Source organism: Cryptomeria japonica, chromosome 4 (genome assembly GCF_030272615.1).
Source record: "Cryptomeria japonica chromosome 4, Sugi_1.0, whole genome shotgun sequence".
Lineage (NCBI taxonomy): Eukaryota > Viridiplantae > Streptophyta > Pinopsida > Cupressales > Cupressaceae > Cryptomeria > Cryptomeria japonica.
Window position 1 is genome coordinate 437,232,924 of NC_081408.1, and position 21,888 is coordinate 437,254,811.

Below are 21,888 nucleotides of genomic sequence, written 5' to 3' on the forward strand. Positions count from 1 at the left end.
GTTTATACGTGGAAAACCCAAATAGGTAAAAACCACGGTGAGATACGAATCACAAGGATAGCTATCTGAACTCTTCTAAAGTTTTCCCTTTTAGGAGCCAAGCCTGTTAAAGCTTTACAATAAGTTCTGTTAAGAACTAATTCTAGTTAGGAATCACCCAGTTAAGGGATTTACAAATATGCCTTGATGAAAAGCACAATGCCCTGTTAGGAGTAACCTCATTGGAAGATTTAAGAATCCAACCTAATGGACCACCTTATTAGAGGATTTAATGAGTAACCAAGCTTGTTAGAGCTTACCCGGTTAAGGGATTTCACTTCTGCTAAAATTGTTAGAAAACAACATGTTTTCTTGATCTGTCTGAGTAGCACTACATTTGCTTGATCGGGTCCTTTTAAGATTCAATCTGCCTTCACTCAAAGTGAAGATCCATTCACTGGTTAGGCAACTACACACTCAACAAGTTTCTATCAATCTTGCCAACATCCTTTATAGACAACTTCATCGACCTTAAATACAAATCAATTAGGTCGGTAATACAACAAAAACCTAATTCTCATCATTGAGATTACAAACAAGTTGGTAAAATCTTGACCATTAGAATCATGACAATCTCTTCACATTCTTCAAGAAAATTCCAACCGCTCCATGATCACCGCTTCATCGGACTTTGTAACTCATCACGCGCTGTGCATTAGATGCAATCCACTTTGCTCCTTCCCTAGACAAAAACAAACACGCCAAAACAATTTGAACTTATCCTCATACAATGATCACACACATCTCCATCATTACCGCTTATCAGATAATAAACCAACAAACTTGATCGGTTAGGGTTTAACAACTGATAGGGTTTACCAGTTACATTGCATAGAAAGGTTTAACCCTTTACACTGGTTTACCGGTTCAACTTACAAAATTTACATACCGGTTTACAACTTCTTACACAAAGCTCTTCTTACCGGTTACTAGCCAATATCAAAAACAACAATATCAGCAATAACACGAATACCATTATTGGTTCAATTGACATCAATGACAACATATCATTAATTTAATCTCTATGCAAAATGCCAACAATCTCCCCCTTTGGCATTGATGGAAAGACAAATATCAATGCCTCTGATTGCTGCTGAGATTGGTGAATAAGAATCCTGGTTTACATTACCAAGTATTTACCTTGCTCTTTCTGTCTTTAGCCTGCCGCTGGTTCACCTAATCAGACACATAATTCTTCTCCCCCTTTGACAGCAATGCCAAAGTGAAAGTAAAAAAAAAGTAATTCTTCTCTCACTGTGCATCAACATCATTTTGCAACTTGATGCTTCCCCTATGGAATACATCCACTTCTTCATCAATCCATGTAAAATTCTGCAAGTGGTTCAGGGACTGATGTAATCAACATCATGCTCAACTAACTTCATGAAGAGGGACAACCCCCAATTGAATTCTAATATACTCGAAAGTGGTCTTAGGCAGAGGTTTGGTAAAGATATCTGCAAGCTATTCCTTGGTAGAAACATGCTCCAAGATAACATCTTTACATTGAACATTTTCCCTCAAGAAGTGATATTTCAATTCAATGTGCTTAGTCCTTGAGTGCAAAACAAGATTTTTTGAAATGTTTATTGCACTTGTATTATCACATAAAATCTTTATTGGTTCTAAGATTTCCACCTTCAAACCTTCCAAAATGTGCCTCATCCACATAGCTTGTGCACAATTCATATAAGCTTCTACATACTCAGCTTCAAAAGTAGATTGTGAAGTACAACTCTGCTTTTTACTACTCCATGAAACTAGCCTTCCTCTTAGAAACAATGCTCCACCGGTAGTACTCTTCCGGTCATCAATATTTCCCGCCCAATCAACATCTATGTATGCTTTCAAATCAAAATTTACACCATATGGATACCATAACCCATAGTCAATAATACCTTTCAGATATCTAAAAATTCTCTTGGTTGCCATCAGATGTGCTCCTTTGGATTCTTTTGAAATCTAGCAACAATACCAACTGCATGGGCAATATCCAGTTGACTGTGAACAACATAGTATAATTTTCCAATCATTGACCTATATTCCTTTTCATCTACAGACTTAGATGCATATTCCTTGGACAATTTACAACCTATAACCATTGGGGTTCCAACTGGTTTACAGTCACTCATACCAAAAGTCTTCAAAACTTTTTTCACATACTTGGATTGAGTAATGAAAATACCATTCTTCATCTGCTATATTTGTAAGCCTATGAATTTTTTTATTTCCCCTAATAATGACATCTCAATTTCATTCTTCATTTCATTTGCAAAAAATTACTCATGTCATAATTACCTCCAAATATAATGTCATCAACAAATATTTCATTGACCAGTATTTCATCTCCTTTAGACTTGAGATAAATGTTGCTGTCATCACTGGTTCTAGCAAAGCCTATCTTCATTAGATGAGTATGAAGCCATTCATACCATGCTCTGGGTGCCTGCTTTAATGCATACAAATCTTTAAGCAATTTCCATACCATGTCTTCCTTATCTGTCAATGCATAACCATCAGACTGCTCTATATAAACCTCTTCTTTCAGTATCCCATTCAAGAATGCAAACTTAACATCCATCTGGTATACCTTGAACTTCTTATGAGCTGAAAATGCAAGTAATGTTCTGACACCTTCCAGTCTTTCTACTGGTGCAAAAATTTCTCCATAATCTTCTCCTTCTTCTTGCGCATAACCTTTGCATACTAATCTTGCCTTGTTGCGAATTGTGTGTGTGAAAAAGTGAAAAGAGGTCTGATAGCTGCAGGCACAACACTTCAATTAAGTCATTACATGTATGGTTAGTAAATCAATAATCAATAAATAAAAAACCATAACAAAGTGACTAATTGCCTTCTAAAAGATGCGAGTATAAGATTGCTCTCAGATTTTTATAAGCAATACCAGTGACTAGACTACACCAAGACAAAGGATTTAATCTATATGAGCATGATTTTAAGCTAAATGGATGCAAGATGGATGAAATATTCAAGCAATAATAAAATAAACTAATATGCAAAAAGTTAAACTAAGATGCAATAATCTCAAAAAAGCAAGCACAATATCTTCAATGACTCCAGAGCAAAATCAGCATAATAATAATCTCCAAGTTGTTTCTCAAATATCTCTGGGGTGATTTGAATGAGAGTTGAAGCCTGAATTTTTAGGGAATTCACAAGAGAGATCAAGAAAAAGCACAATTTAGAATTAATTGAATAATTGAAAAATCAGGTTCAGTTAACCTCGAGATAGATTCCAATTATAGTTTAATTGAAATGCATTTAAATAAGAAGTTCAAGTTGCATTAGAAATAAGAATTAATTAATTCCATGCATTTGTGATAAAAATAGACAATTCTTTTATTTATTCAAGAAAAGAGTCTTTTTAATGCAACTGAACTTCTTTTTCTCAAAAGCTTTGAGTTCTAATTTTAGAGAATAATTCAATTTAATTGCTTTTCTGATTTCAAGTTCTCAATTTAGAAAAAGAAATAATATCTCAAGTTTTATTTCTCTCTCAATTCTTTTATTCTATTTTCAGATTAATTCCTCTTTTGCATGATTAAATGACAAATTTATTTATTAATTAAATATGCTAGGATATTTAATAAATTAAACAGGATAATTGATCAAAATGATATTCTTGGAATGATTTAATTAATTAAATAAATATTTAATTAATATTGAATAATTGATTTGCCATGCGACATTTAATGATTAAAGAATTAATTAATGTGCTCAAGATTGATTTAATTGCCTTTGGTTAGGACCTTGGTGATGTTGTCGAGATTAGGGGCCCATGGTTTAGATGACCAATTTTAGGGTATTACATGAACTACAATACCATCTTCATTTAACTTGTTTTTGAACACCCATTTTTTACCTATAACATTATTGTTTACTGGTCAGGGTACCAGGGTCCAAGTGTTGTTCTTCTCAATTTGATCCAACTCCTCCTCCATATCTTTCAACCAATGATCATCACCAACTGCCTCCTTAGCACTTCTAGGTTCAAAGGTGGAGATCATACAAGAGTTCTCTCTTATTCTCCTTCTAGTTAGTACACCGACATCCTTATCTCCAATTATTTGTTTAGGACTGTGATTCAGTCTCACATACCTAGGAATAACATGATCATTCTCTTCAAGTTTAGCTTCTTCATTATCATCTTCTTTTGAATTTATTTGTTCCAATTGAGCAAGTACATTAGGATTTGCTTTACCAGTTTTTGATTTAACAGTTTCAGGTTCCAAAAGAAAAATGCAAGGATCTTCATCCTTCTTCTCAAAACTGGTTCCATCTGAAACTTCAGGACATTCATCTACACGAACATCAACACTCTCATCAATTTTCTGTGTCCAGTTGTTGAAGCATTTATAGGCCTTACTCTTGGTGGAATAGCCAAGAAATATGCCTTCATCACTCTTAGCTTCAAACTTACTTATGCAATCACCTCTTTTAATAAAACATTTGCTTCCAAATATCTTAAAATAGCTAACATCAGGTGATCTCCCATACCAGTATTCATATGGGGTCTTGTCCTTACCTCCTTTCACCAAAACTCAGTTCATTATGTAGACAGCTGTACTTACAACTTCTTTCCAAAATGTTTTTGCTACACCTCCTTGTATCAACATAGTCCTAGTAGCTTCAACCACTGACCAGTTGTTTCTCTCTGCTATACCATTCTGCTATGGTGTCCTTAGTGCAGAAAGATGCCGCTTGATACCATTATCATCACAATACTTAGTGAACTCCACAGAAGTGAATTCACCACCTTGATTTGTTCTTAGACATTTTATCTTTCTGCCACTCTCTTTCTCAGCCAAGGCTCTGAATGCCTTGAATTTACCAAAAGCTTCATTCTTATCCTTCAAGAATGTGACCCACATCATCCTTGAACAGTCATCAATGAAGAACATGAAATATCTGTCACCTTGAATGCTTATTGTTCTGATTGGTCCACATAGATATGTATGAACTAAATCTAACAAGTGCTCTGCTGAGAAGGACTTGCTCATGAAAGTTGAAGAAGTCATCTTTCCTAGCTGACATTATTTACAAAGAGCATTAACTAGTTTGTCTAGCTGAGGCAGACCTCTTACTGTCTTAGACTTGCTTACTTTAATAATATTTTCAAAATTTATATGACAAAATCCCCTATGCCAAATCCAACTATCATCTACTTTTGCAATCAAACAGTTGCTAACTTTAGGATTGAGATGAAATAGATTACCTTTGGTTTGTTTCCTGATTGTAATCAATTCACCTTTGTTGTCAAAGATTTTGCACATTCCATTTCTAAACTCCAGTGGGTATCCTTTGTCATTAAGTTGTTCCACACTTAAAAGATTGTGCTTTAGGCCTTCAACCCAATAGACATCATCAACACTGCTCTTCCCATTAAGAGAAATAACTCCCTTACCTTTAACCATATAGGGTGAGTCATTGCCAAATCTGACAACACCGCCATCAAATTCCTTTAGGGAATTTTTTTTTCTCCGATCACCAGTCATGTGATGTGAACAACCACTATCAATGATCCAATCATCAGAGTTATCCATTCTGGATACTAGTGCCTTCTGATCTAATATTTCTTCCTTAATAGCTACAAACACAATATCTTCACTAGCATCATCATCAGATTCTTCATTAGTAATACCATTATCAATAGCTACAAGACAATCTCTCTTGCCTTTGCCCTTATACTTTTAAATTTGTCTTTCTCGTATTCATTTTCACCATTAGGGCAATTAGCTGCTATATGACCAATCTTGTTGCATGCAAAACATTTTAAAGGTAGCTTACCTCTATATTTACCAGTGCCTCTAGGTAGTCATTTTGCCAACAATGCTTCAAGTTCCACTAAGTTGTCTTCATCTTCAACATCTCTGCTGGATCTAGATTCATAGCTATGGCCGATATCTCTACTTCTCACAGATGGGTTAGAGACAGAAGCTTTGAATGCAGATTCTAATTTCTGTACACTACCATCATAGCCATTTAGTTCAAAAGCAATAAGTTTTCCAGTAATATAGTCAAGAGTTACCTTTGTCTTGTCAATGGATTTCAGCTCCTGAATAGCTGCAACTCAGATAGCATAGGCCGGTAACAAGGTTCTTAGTACCTTACTGATTACTATGGCATCTTCCACTTTCCCTTCTATACTCTTTATCTCACCAACTATCTCTTTTAATCCTTTGACCATATTGCTGGATATTCTCACCTCCAGACATTCTCATGTCATCAAACTTTCCTCTTTATTTGTCCTGTTCTTTCTAGTTTCTTTTATGCTTATCTTCTCATTATGTAAGTGGGTTTCGGGTCCCTTAAAACCTAATTTTCCTTAATAAAAAACATGTTCATCACCACTATAAATCTCTTCAAGTTTTTGCCACACTTCATGTGTAGTTTTAAGACTGTGAACATCTACATATTTAGTATCAGACAGAGAACTGATAATAGCCTCTAATGCTTGGTGATTTTCTTCCTGTTCTTTCTTCTGATCAGCAGTCAAGATTCCAGTAGGTGTAATATACTTATTTCCTATATGATCCCAATACTGACTACCAAGATTATTAATGTAAATCTTCATTCTGTCACTCCATATTCTATAGTTATCTTTGTTGAACTTCGGACCTTCTTTCTTCATCATGATCTACAAGATCTTTTCCTCAAGCTATCAGGCTTTTAGATTAAGAGGATTTGAGAAGCTCTGATACCAATTGATGGTATGATGAAAGAATAAGTATCTGGTAGAATACTAAGAGGGGGGGGGGGGTGAATCAATATATTGATAAACTGTTACAAAGTTCCCAAACTCAAACTTAGTCACACAAAGTAAACATATCTTAGTCAAGATCAATATTCATAGGAATACTTGACATCAACCGGTTTAACTGTTATGACAACTTAGTAGTAAACAACTTTAATCTTGTAAACATCAACAATGCTTAATCATAACTCAATATATTCATCTCTCAATGTTTCTAGTTATCATGCCTTATCAGAAGTTAACCAAATCAACAAATAAGATCATAACCACAAAAACATTCACCACTTGACACAAATGTTTATATGTGGAAAACCCAAATAGGTAAAAACCACGGTGAGATGAGACTCACAAGGATAGCTATCTGAACTCTTCTGAAGTTCCCCATATTAGGAGCCAAGCCTATTAAAGCTTTACAATAAGTCCTGTTAAGAATTAATTCCGGTTAGGAATCACCCAACTAAGGGATTTACAAATATGCCTTGATGAAAAGCACAATACTTTGTTAGGAGTAACCTTACTGGAGGATTTAAGAATCCAAGCTAATGGACCACCTTGTTAGAGGATTTAATGAGTAACCAATCTTGTTAGAGCTTACTTAGTTATGAGATTTCACTTCCGTTGTAATTGTTAGAAAACAGCAGGTTTTCTTGATCTGTCTAAGTAGCACTACATTTACTTGATCAGACTTTTAAGCTTCAATCTGCCTTCACTCAAAGTGCAAATCTATTCACTAGTTAGGCAATTACACACTCAATAGGTTTCTATCAATCTTGCCAACAACCTTTACAAACATTTTCATCAACCTTAAATACAAATCAATTAGGTCTGTAGCACAACAAAAACCTAATTCTCATCATCGAGATTACAAATAAGTTGGTACAATATTGATCGTTAGAAATCATGACAATCTCTTTACATTCTTCAAGAAAATTCCAACCACTCCATGATCATCGCTTCATCGGACTTTGTAACTCATCACGCGCTGTGCATTAGATGCAATCCACTTTGCTCCTTCCCTAGACAAAAATAAACGCGCAAAAAAATTTTGAACTTATCCTTATACAATGATCACACGTGTCTCCATCATTACCGCTCATCAGATAATAAACCAACAAAATTGATCAGTTAGGGTTTAACAATTGATAGGGTTTACCGGTTACATTGCATAGAAAGGTTTAACCCTTTGGACCGGTTTACCGGTTCAACTTACAAACTTTACATACTGGTTTACAACATCTTCCACAAATCTCTTCTTACCGGTTACTAGCCAATATCAAAAACAACAATATCAACAATAACATGAATACCATTATCGGTTCAATTGACATCAATGACATCATAACATTAATGCAATCTATATGCAAAATTCCAACAAACACTTGTTCGCTTGCAAGAGCTCTCAAGATAGAAAGATCACAAGTGATCGAAATTATTTCAAAAATCTTATTTATCTATTACACTCACCAACTTTGGATTAAGCAATCTTTAATGCATTTTACTATTACAACTCATAAAGTTGATACTTGGTTTCATCAAATTTTACAAATGGTGTTGTGGACCAACAAAACCATCTAGAAAAAACTGAAAACACCTTCATAACCTCTGCCATGTTGAAAAAACTCAACATCAAAACCACGAGGGGGATCATAATATCTTAATTTTATTCTCCCCATTAGACAATGCATACAATCTAGTTACTTGATGTGGAATCTACACCATCAGTAGGTGTGGACCCATCCTCACCCTTTTCTTCCACCTCCTCATATAATTTCTTCACCCATGTCATCTTTATATTCTAATTTTCTTCATTAACATCAATCTTCTTTATCAAACCAGTAGGATTCTCATTCCTTCCTCTACAAAACCTAGCTATGTATCCAACTTTAACCTTATCGAGGACCATTTTCATTCCTTTTGATGTTTGACCTACACTCAATAGCCTTGTGACCAAATTTGTTGCAAGCCTAACAATATTCATTGAATGACTAAACATTTCTGCCATAGTTTGTATTCACATATCCATTATATACCATCCTACTTCTACACTCATTTGCCTTATGTTTAAACTTATTGCAAGCATAACATTGACCATTAAATGACTGAGATCTAAACTAACTTCTACATTCACTATCTTTATGTCCAAATTGATTGCATGAAAAATAGTTACCATTAAAGGTTGATGAATACCTAGTTTGAGCAAGAGGAATACTTCTATCAATCTTCTTGTTTTGGACTGGAGTGAAACCTTGTTAATCTTTGTTACATTCCTTCAATTCATTCTTGAATTTTTTTTTCCTTTATCTCCTTTACTAGAACTCTTAGAACCTTTACCTTTTTCAAATCCAAGTCTACCTTTATCTTTGTTTTCCTTCTTAGCATTGAGCAATACATCAAGCACTTCACTGCTACCTTCAAGATTTAGACCTTTGTCACTGCCACCTTTAAGCTTGAGACCTTTGTCCATTTGTTCTTTTGCCTCTTTCAACTATTTCTTTAGCATATTCTCTTCTTCTTCAAGTTTGAAACATTATCCAAATTTTTCATGTATCTTTGTTTCAAGATCATCAATATCCTTTCTTCCTTGATCAAGTAAGTTTCTTAGACAAGTGATCTTCTCTTCTACTTTCTTGTACTTATTTCTACTTTCCTCTATATTTGCTAGAGAATGCCTTAATTCTCTATCCATGTCTACCACAACATCAATGTCCTATTCATTTTGTTCCATAGCATCCAAATTAGAATCAATCATAGTGTTAAAAAATATGGATCTATCTCAGGTGTCAGGTTGTTACTTTAATAACCTAGCTCTAATTTTAATTATTGAACACTATTGGATGCTAGGAGGGGGATGGTGAATTGACATACACTAAAACTTAATCAAATTTTAACATTCATTCCATCTAACATATAAATTAAACTAATTAACTGAAACCATAAAAGACACCAAGATTTTTACCTGGAAAACTCAAATTGGGAAAAACTATAGTGAGAACTATCTCACTATATGATGATCAAATTACAAAGTTGTCAAAGGCAAAGGAGTTCACTACCTCTAAGATTATTTGTAAGATAAGATGTATAACCTTGGAACAATATACAAAAAGGAACTTGCAAACACTGAAGATCACTTCTTCAAGGCAATATATAATGCTTTTGATAGAATAATATCAATAGGATAGAACTCCAAAGAACCACATCCACTAAAATTTTGATCACAGTTCATAATTCAAAATACATCACAAACTATCTTCATCACTGCTTTGAGACACTTCTGAACCACTGAACTACTTTAGAATCACTTCACAACATGCATCCAAAATATATCACTCTTTCCATAATGATTCAACCATTTATATACCAATTGAAACCTCAAGGACACCAATTAGGTTGGCCTAATTAGGTATGACCAAAAATAAACTCCAATGCAAATTTGGAAGATGAAATGAGATGTATGACACATGACACTATGTCAACATACCTTATAGTCCATCCTAAATTATCACCCATAGATCCACACACAACCACATGGACCAAAATATCATGTCATGTGCAAAATATAAAACCATCAAAGAACACTACCACAACTTTATAGAAACTTCAATATGGACCACAAAGAGTACTTACAGATGACCAATATAGTATCAACAAATATCAAAAACACCAAATAATTAAACCACACCACCAAAATACTAGTAGGAATAGGAATGCAATAAATTCTTGTATAGTGACATCACAACAATCATACTTGACTAAACACCAAAGCTCTAGAAACATCAAGATACATCATTATAAGCCTTCTAGAACAAATAGAAATAGATTCCACACATCCACATGATCACACTGCTGCTCCATTGTAACTGCACTATACTATACCACATTTGAACGAAGGAATGTAATCAAGTAGCACATCTAGATCAACAAGTTTGACTTCAATGACAATCAAGAACTCATATTTGCAACATCAATAGTATCTAAGGGCTCCTCTATCATCCACACTGATAGGGAGGTTCTCACAAAGAGTTTCAATTTGGTTTGTATGTTAGAAAGTTAAGAAGAGGTATCATAGTGGGCTTCCATGTTTTCTTGCACCATTCTCTTCTCGTGAATCAATTCCAACACCTAAACTCTTTTGGGAAATCCTCTACCAACTAGTTTGCTCAAATTATTCAAGATCAAGGCTAGAACTCACTAGAGTAAGTTCAACCACCAAGATGCCAAAATATTTAACCTTCATTTATAGGGGACTAGGAGGATGTTGAGATGGTGTAAAAATTCCTAACATGTGGTTTTGTGGCTTATTTCCCTTCATTTCTTCATCGCTTTCACAAGTTCCTATTTTCTAGGCCTAGTAGCCTTATGAGCCCCTTTTACCCCTACCTTCACAGTTTTTGCTCAATTGCTCAAGAAACTTACAAAAGACCTCCTACAAGATTTAGTTAGAGAATACCCTTTTGGACATTATTTTAGATTCAAGAGGTTAGATTGTCTGACACGTCCGTACAGGTACGACCCCCAAAATGGCTCTTTTTAAGGGTTTAAGGATTAAGAGCTTTCTCCAATAGGGTTTCCTGATCTCCACACCCTACCACACCTCCATACTCACTCTGAGACTCTAATAGACAACCAAATTCCATGCCAACCACTTGGCTCAATCATATTTGTTCACCCTTGCAAGCAATAATGCAAATAACAGTCATATTCCCTAGCCAGACTATAGAAGAGCTCGTCTAGGTTATGATAGAAAATTGCTTCAAAGCAACTTCCAAGACACTAAAAATAATATTTAGACTATACACAAGTTCCATGACTTGATTCCCAAAGGCCATTGAGAAAACACAATGGGAATTCAAGTTGGAGCCATGCCTAGGGTCTTAATCCCTTTACTCAGGCCGAGAGTAGTGCAATCAAGAAAAAATTTCAAACACACCACTAAAAATCCACAATGAAGGAGTAAAAGTACTTATAGATCACCAAAACAATGAATCCTAAGCCACAATGAAATAACAGTACCAAGATCAATCCATTTAGTACGGACTGCTATAAGCAAATTACAAGTTTTTATGCAAAATCTGGAAATTGCCTCCAATTATTATTCAAAATTTTCTCTTTTGATCTTCCAACCATTTTTAAATGATTTGAAAAGCACTATATATGCCTATTCACTCACAAACAACCACCCATCGGTTCCTTAACCACCGATTTGATCATTTTTTCAAAAATTGCTCACAAAGTTGCAAAAAGTTGTCAAGCAAACAAGACAACTTTTGCTCCACCATGCATTTTTGAAACTTGTACGTATTTACATATTCTAAACACCCTAGGATGGTTTCCTAACATAAAATCAACATTTCTAAAAGCCTTATGAGGCCTTACAAAGAGTTTTACCCAATTTTGTTAAATAATGCCATTTTAGGCTTACAAAGGCTTATTGGCCAAAACTGACAAAATAAGTTAATACTAGAGACAATAAAACTACAAATAACCTTAAAACACACTTATGGACCTACCAATAGTCTTTTATTCACTCATTGATCCAATTGAGGATCATTCACTCTAAAATTGTGAAAATTCACCAAGAAATCTAGGTGCTCCTTCACCATACTCCCCCAATGAGAAAGAAGTCAAGTGACTCCTTTAGGAAACAAAGAGAGGGAAATTCCAAACTTTGGGAAGTCTAATTTAGGTACCTAAGTGGCCTCAGATTTTGGAAGTTGCTGCCACTTAACCAAATGCTCCATATAGGTGGTATGCCTAATATTTTTGAGGATTCTTGAATCCAACACCTTCTCGGCTTGTAGCATGGTTGGAGGTGGAAAAGGCAGTTCTGAAAGTGTCTGAGAGACATTTGAGACTCTACTATATTCCTCTGGAAGTGTGCCTTTGTACGACACCAAGTCTGCAACATTAATATAGGAGACAAAGCCATGTCCCCGGGTAGATCAAGTTTATTAGAATTTTGCCCATACTTAGCCAGGACCTTACAAGGTCCAATCCTCCTCATTTGAAGCTTGCTAGGGACACATTTTTGAAGCCTTTATTTGTTCAAGTGAACCATTACTAAGTCACCAACAACAAATTGTACATTCTTCCTCTTTTCATCCACTTTGTCCTTGATTCTTTGAGAGTTGTCCTGTAAAGCCTGCCTAACTTGCTCATGAATCTCCTTCTTGGACTGAGCCATGTCAACAACATGTCCACTCTTTTTCTCCATAATTCCAATGTCTCTAAGATCCAACACAACTCTTGGATGAAGTCCATAAACTACTTCAAAAGGACTCTTACAGGTTAACCTATTCACACTGTCATTGTAAGCAAATTCAGCTTGATGGATAATCTGATCCCAATTTTGTGCATACTCCTGTGTCAAATATATGAGAAGGTTGCCAAGTGTCCTATTTACCACCTCTATTTTTCCATCCATTTGGGGATGATAGGTTGAGCCAAAAGACAAGTTAGTACCCTATTTCTGCCATAAAGTTTTCCAAAAATGACCAATGAATTTGGTATCTTTATTTGACACTACACTGATTGGTAAACCATAAATCCTAATGAATTCCTTGAAAAAAAATGAGAAATATGGATAGCATCATGAGTCACCTTACATGAAATAAAATGGGCCATTTTGCTAAATCTATCTACCACAACATAGATGCTATCAAATCTAGATTTGGTCTTGGGTAAACCAACACCAAAATCCATACTTACACACTCCCATGGCCAGTTTGGAATAGGTAATGGCTGATAGAGACCAGAATTAGAAGAGGTTCCCTTTACCCTTTGACAAACAAAACATTGTTCAACATACTTTCTGATATCCCTTTGCATCTTTGGCCAATAGTAGAATCTTTGAACAAGTTCCAAAGTCTTATTCAACCCAAAATGACCACTTAAACAACCATTGTGCTTCTCTTACATCAAGTGATTTCTCATGGACCCTCTTGGCACACAAAGTTGTACTCCTTTAAATAAAAGACCATCTTGCAAAGTAAAATTTGAATATTCACTATGAAAATGATTCCTAAACCCTTGACAAACCTTGTAGATGGTAGTAAAATCTTCATCATCTTGATATAGTCCTTTGAAACTTTCAACTCCAATGCTTTTGAGTTGCACTTCTTGAACTGTTAGCAACCTCTTACTTAATCCATAAACAACCTTATTAAATTGACCTTTCTTATGCTTAATGGTGAAAGTATAGGATTGTAAATACTCTACCCATTTGATATGCCTATGATTCAACTTTTATTGGGAGTTGAGAAAACTAAGAGCTTGATTGTCAGTATAAACCACAAATTCTTTAGGTAATAAGTAATGCCTCCATTTTCTAAGTGATTGAACAAGTGCATATAACTCCAAATCATAGGAAGAATACCTTTTCTTGGCTTCATTGAGCTTTTCAATAAAAAATGCAACCAGTCTATTGTCTTGACTGAGGACTGCTCCAATCGCTATGTTGCTTGCATCACATTCTATGGTGAAAAGTTTGTCAAATCTTGGAAGAACAAGGACAGGTTGAGTAGAAACCTTTGTCTTCAAGAGTTAAAATCCTTTTTGTGCTTCTTTTGTCCATTGAAACTTAGTCTTTACACCTCCCTTGATTTTATCAAGCATAGGTGCACATATCTCACCAAACCCTCTGATGAACTTCCTGTAAAATTGTGCCAAACCATGAAAACTCCTCACTTCACTTGCTATTTTAGGTGTAGGCCAAATGATTATGGCTTCCACCTTTGAGGTATCCATATTCAATTCACCACTTGAGATTACAAACCCAAGATATACCAACTCCTGTTTCATGAACTCACATTTCTCTAAATTGATAGTTAGTTTCTCATCACATAATTGCTTCAATACAATATCTACATGATTAAGATCTTCTTCTTTAAACTTACTAAAAATAAAGATGTCATCTAAATAAACAACAACAAATTTACCAATATAATCCTTGAGCACTTCATTCATGAGTCTCATGAATGTGCTAGGGGCATTTGTGAGTCCAAATGACATAACAAGCCATTCATAAATACCTTCTATGGTTTTGAATGCTATCTTCCACTCATCTCCCTCCTTGATTTTGATTTAGTGGTAGCCACTCTTGAGATCTATCTTGGTAAAATACTTAACACCCCCTAAAAAATCCATCAAATCTTCAATTCTTGGAATAGAAATCTGTACCTGATTTTAATCTAGTTGATGGCTCTGAAATCAGTACAAAGCCTCCAAGTACCTCCCTTCTTAGGTGCCAAAATGGTGGGAACTGCACATGGGCTAATGCTCTTTCTTATTAGACCATTGTCCAAAAGTTCTTGGATTTGTTTAGCCACTTCTTTATTCTGCTTTGGTGTTATTTTGTAGGCTGCTTTATTAGGCAATGAGGCTCCGAGTATGAAGTCAATTTGATGACTTATGGCTTGTTGAGGAGGTAAAGTAGCAGGCGTTCTATCACTTATGATCTCCTTGAACTGATTGAGTATTTGTTTCACTTAAATAGGGATACAAACCTTCTTATTATTCTTTTCCTCTCTTGGTTTCACATAAAGGGCAAACCCCACTCCTTCACTTTCTTTGAGAGTGTTTATGAACTCGTTCTCACCAAATAGTAGCACATTGGAACTGTAGATGTCTAAAAATGGTCAACGCTTGTGGAGTCATACTTTAACATTTGCGCATTGCCTTATTTTAGGGTTCTTGCGTCGCATTAGCATTTCTTCTATGTTGCGCACTTGGTCTTTATCATTTGCGAGCATCAAGTCCTTCTTCTGCATTCCTCATTTTTATTGCTTTCGAATTAGGTCTTGATGATAGCAATCTTCAGTCATGATTTTGGTCGATCTTATCCTATTGCATCATGGTGCGTGCTCATTTATCATCATTTTGGACATCGTCAATCCTAATCGATAATAGAATTAGGGTTTTCTTCCTCTTGTCAATCTTTCAATCATCTTTAGCTTGTTAAGTAATCATTTGCGATTATCAACTTGTCAATCTAGTCATTTTGCGATCGATTCATCATCGATCCTTGTCCTTGTCAATCTTGTCATTTTGTGATCGATTCGTCATCGATCTTTGTCCTTGTCAATCTTGTCATTTTGTAATCAATTCATCATCGATCCTTGTCCTTTTTAATCATGTCAATTTGGATCGATTAGTCATTGTTCCTCGTCAATTGGCGCCTATCAATTTGATCTCCTTGTCAATCTTGGTCAATTTGTCATTGATTTTTGTCAACCAATCTCAATCATTTATCAACATTGGTCCTTTGTCAATCAGAATCATGATCGAACCTACATTAATTTCTTGTTGTCTTGACCTAATTCCTTGTCCTCTTATTTCTAGGGTTTTATGATTTGTTCATTTAATCCTTTTCTTCTTCTTTGTGGGTTAAATAAATCTATTTATTTAGTCCTAGGTCTCTTTCATGAATTAATTAATGGATGAAAACCTATTAATTAATTCACCTAATTTCTATTTCATCTTTTTCCTCAATTTTCTAATTTTCTAATTTCTCCTATTTCCTATTTTCTATTTCAATCTTGTCATAATTTGTCATAATTTGTCATACACCTTGCATAGAAATTGTCATACATTTGTCATAATGTTGCCATTCTTGATTTGAATTTCCTTTCAAATCTCTTCATGCTAATCTTGTCCTCTCTCCAATTTGTCTATAAATTGGATGATTTTCTTCAATGAAGGAGAAAAAATCAATCACATTTTTGAGTAACCTTATGCTATGAATTTCATCTCTCAATAACTTGCTTTCCACTTGCATTTTGCACTTGTAGGTGAGATCCACATCAAATTTGAAGATGAAAGAAGAACAATGGAGCCACATGAAGGAGATATCTGCGTTGGTTTGCTTTGATTTCATTTGATTTGAATATCTTGTCTTTATGTCTCCATTGATTGGATTAGGATTGCTTTCATAGCAGCTTTAGGTTTTGTGGTTGTCCTAATTGCTATTGTTTCAATGCTTTCCAATTTCCTGATCTACAGGAACCTTTAGATCTTCTCTCTTCTTCATCTCCTATGGATTGAATTTTATAGGTAACTCCATCTTCTTGAAAGGTATATGAATTATTTTCTCCATGGTGTATTGCTTTTCTATCAAATTTTCAAGGCCTACCTAGGAGTAGGTGGCATGCATCCATTGGCAAGATATCACACAAAATCTTGTCTTTGTAGCCTCCTATGGTGAACTCCACCCAAGTTTTCTCATTCACCAAAACATGCTGCCCCTTGTTGAGCCAAGTAACCCTATAAGGATCACTATCTGGAATTCTTTGCAGTTTGAGTTTGCTTACTGCTTCTTCTGACACTATATTATCAGTGGATCCCAAATCCACCACCACTCTACACACTTTACCCATGATCTTGTACTTTATCCTAAACAAGGATCTTCTTTGACTAGGTTCCTCCTTAACCGATTCTTTGATCAAAACTCTTCTTATCATGAGATTCTCTCCAACCTCAGATTCTAAGCTTACTTTTGATGTCTTCACATTTTCCGCATCTTCTTGAATATAACTTACTCTCCTTTCACCTCCTTGGGATGAAGAAGACTTCTCAGGGCATCTATAGGCCGGGTATCCAAGTTGATGGCAATTGTAGCACCTCATTGTGGAGAAATAGTACCCTCTTCCTAATCCACTAGACCTTCCTCTATTAGAGTTGCTAGACCCCCTCCCTCTATAGCTGCTCTTGCTATTGGAATCCCCACTTTTCCCTACCAGCTTGGATTCCCCTTGGGATCTTTGGTCTACACCTCTTCCACCATAGCTACCTCTATGACCTTTGCCATCTCTTCCCCTACCTCTGCCTCTATTACATTGCTCTTGTTTATTTTTACTCTTCTCTTCCACCTTGAGTGCCAATTGATAACACTTTTGGATAGTACTAGGACACAACAAACTTATCTTTTCTTGGATATTCCACCATAAACCATTCAAGTACCTGACAACCTTGATGTTTTCATCTTCTACCACCTAGGATCTCAAACACAACTTCTAAAATTATTTAGTATAGATTCTCACATATAGTTTTATTTGTCTCAAACCGTGTCTCCTCTTGTGTAATTGAATTTCATAGTCTTCAGGGATATAGGCTTCTCTCACCTTGGCTAGCGTACCTTTCCAAGTGGCAATTGGGTTCTTAGCCTCCTTTTGTCTCTCCTCTTGGATGAAATTACACCAAGTCAAGGCTTCTCCCCTCAATCTAGATTTGGCTACCTTCACCTTTTGTGCTTCACCAATTCTATCACATTCAAAGTGATTCTCTAACCCTTCAATCCACTCCATAACCACTTCTGGTTCAATTTTTCCACAAAAAAGTGGCACTCCTTCTAGGGACTTACCTCCTAAGGCTTTGATGGCTCTAAGAAAAGCTTCTTCAGGAAAAATAGGGCCTCGTTCAGGTGTGCTATCCTCTTCCACCACTTCTTTACCCTTTTCTTCATTGATTTTGATAGTCACCTTCTTAGTTTTGTCTTCTAATTCACCTAGTTTGTTCTCCAATCGTTGCAACTTTTCCTTGAGGAGTCTATTCTCTTCCTCTTGGTATTCTATCCTTTTGTCTAACTCTACATTGGTCACCATCTAGAGGCTATTTTCACCCACTGACTCAGTCTTTGACATCAACTAGTTCCTTCCCAAATCTTAACTTGCTCTGATACCACTTTGATAGGGAGGTTCTCATAAAAGAGTTGCAATTTGGTTTGTAGGTTAGAAAGTTAAGAAGAGGTTTCATAGTGGGCTTCCATGTTTTATTGCACCATGCTCTTCTCTTGAATCAATTTTAACACCTAAACTCTTTTGGGAAATCCTCTACCAACTAGTTTGCTCAAATTACTCAAGATCAAGGCTAGAACTCACTAGAGTAAGTTCAACCACCAAGATGCCAAGATATTTAACCTTCATTTGTAGGGGACTAGGAGGATGCTGAGATGGTGTAAAAATTCCTAACATGTGGTTTTGTGGCTCATTTCCCTTCATTTCTTCATTGCTTTCACAAGTTCCTATTTTCTAGGTCTAGTAGCCCTATGAGCCCCTTTTACCCCTACCTTCATGGTTTTTTCTCAATTGCTCAGAAAACTTCCAAAAGAACTCCTAAAATATTTAGTGATCTAAATACCCTTTTGGACATTCTTTGAGATTCAGGAGGTTAGATTGTCTGACATGTCCGTATAGGTACGACCCCCAAAATGGCTCTTTTTAAGGGTTTAAGGATTAAGAGCTTTCTTCAATAGGGTTTACTGATCTCCACACTCTGCCACACCTCCATACTCACTTTGAGACTCTTATAGACAACAAAATTTCATGAAAACCACTTGGATCAATCACATTTTTTCACCCCTGCAAGCAATAATGCAAATAACAATCATGTTCCCTAACCGAGCTATAGAAGAGCTTGCCTAGGTTATGATAGAAAATTGCTTCAAAGAAGCTTATAGGACACTAAAAATAATATTTACACTATACACAGGCTCCATGACTTGAACCCAAAAGGCCATTGAGAAAACACAATGGGAATTCAAGTTGGAGTCATGCCCATGGTCTTAATCCCTTTACTCAGGTCAAGAGTAGTGTAATCAAGAAACAATTTCAAACACACCACTAAAATTGCACAATGAAGGAGTAAAAGTGCTTCTAGAGAACTACAATAATTAATCCTAATCCACCATGAAATAATAGTACCAAGATCAATCCATCTAGTATGGACTGCTATAAGCAAATTACAAGTTTTTATGCAAAATATGGAAATTGCCTCCAATTATTATTTAAAATTTTCTCTATTGTTCTCCCAACCCTTTTACAATGATTTTAAAAGCATTATATATTCCTATTCATTGACAACCAACCACCCATTGGTTCCTTAACCACCGATTTGATCATTTTTTCAAAAATTGCTCACAAAGTTGCAAAAAGTTGTCAAGCAAACATGACAACTTTTGCTCTACCATGCATTTTTGAAACTTGTACGTATTTAAATATTCTAAACCCCCTAGGATGGTTCCCTAACATCAAATCAACATTTCTAAAATCCTTATGAGGCCTTACAAGGATTTTTACCCAATTTTGTTAAATAATGCCATTTTAGGCTTACAAAGGCTTATTGGCCAAAACCGAGAAAATAAGTTAATACTAGAGACAATCAAACTACAAATAACCTTAAAACACACTTCTGGACCTACCAATAGTCTTTTATTTACTCATTGATCCAATTGAGTATCATTCACTCCAAAATTGTGAAAATTCACCAAGAAAGCTAGGTGCTCCTGCACCACACACACTAAGAAGATCATCCACCATCTAATGGTGAATAAACATCACTGCCACAAGATCACACTAAACTATGTATTGGGCTCTCCATAGAATTGTGATAACTATATCCTAAATAAAGATAATCTAGGTCTACACAAATAACTAAAATGTAAATATCAAGTAAACCATGATCTCCAAGCCAAGAAGATACAAAACCACCAAAAAATAATCAAGAACCAATCCTACACTGACACATCAACATTGTAAAAATCTCACATTGAAAGTCTATAAAAAATCTATCCATGATATCATAATAAACTATCATCTACATGAGAATCAAATAAAGTGCTCACATAATCAAAGAAATCAACAATGCATATTATGAGCTCTCAATAGCCAAAGCAACCATGATGCTCAAACAAGAAGATACACTACCATAACCAATCAATAGTCCAATCAAATCATCATTAATCAAAGCACCTGAAAATACAATCATGTATTTCAAAAGTCCCCAAACACAAGGAACATCTATGACATCATGATCACCTTTATGAAACAAGCATCTAACTTCCAATGTGTCCAACCTATAAGAATCACATAGTCAACACCATAGGTCCACCATGACTATACTTGGTAACAACATCTCTTCTCCTAATCATGAAAAAAAATCAGCAAACCAAGTGACTAAACCAACTCACCAATCTGAATATGCATCAACAATGAAAGGTCTATGGGAATGGACAAACCATATCCAAGTCATAAATGCAATATTGTAAGTATAGACCATCTAGAATACTGCATAACTTGTGGACCTAATAATACAACATACATACTCAAACCAAAACTAATAACCATGTCAACATGAGAGCAATCTGAGATACATACTAAGTATACAATGATAGACTCCAAATCTCTGATATCTAACATGTCATAAACTCATAGTATAACCATAGTCAAAATAACTCATAAATAGTTCAAATCAATATATAAGAAAATAAATCAAACCAAACCTTCTCCAAAACTAAACCAATGTGTAGTTCTCTCTAAGAGTTTTCTGTCATCTATTCAAAGTCCAAAATTTTACTCCATATGCTCAAGTTACGACCTCTCAAATTCAAATGACAAATTACTACTTCCAGCTAATGTTTCACTACCCAAATAATAGAATCTTAAAAAACTAGTCATGTTATTATGTAGTGCTTTGAGTCACCTTTCCAACAACTATAAGAAGTTAAAAATCCAACACTCTTGGCCTAAGTTATGGCCTGTAGAAAAAAAACCTATTAGCCTATATTTGCATATAATGGATTCCAAATAAATGCTCAATATTCCATATAATATTTTCTTTATTTTATATATATATATATAATTTGGTGGGTCTCCCGGGCCCCACTAAAAATCGAATATTGCATATAAATATTATGGGCAGCATTATCAAATTTTATTTATTTCCTTTTGGGGGGCAAGATTATTTTCAATGTTTATTAAAAAAATGAATTTTATTTTATCCCCAATAGGGGTCCCATGGTACTCAGGTACCATGGGTATCAAAGTTGATACCATCAGTACCACCCAATACTCTCGGTATTACGCTACTGGGGGTAGTGCCTGCGGATTTATAGTTTGTGAGCTATCAGCTACAAGTACCCCTGCAGGGTATGGGCTTGTGGGTGGGTGGTGGTGTCCCCACCCCCCAGTATATATGAAAAGAAAATTCAAGAGGCTTTTTTATTTTGGTCCCCTAGCAGATTTAAAATGACATTTTTTTCTCTTCGCCTCTACAAATTAAGTTTGATGACCGTACAATCATTGGGA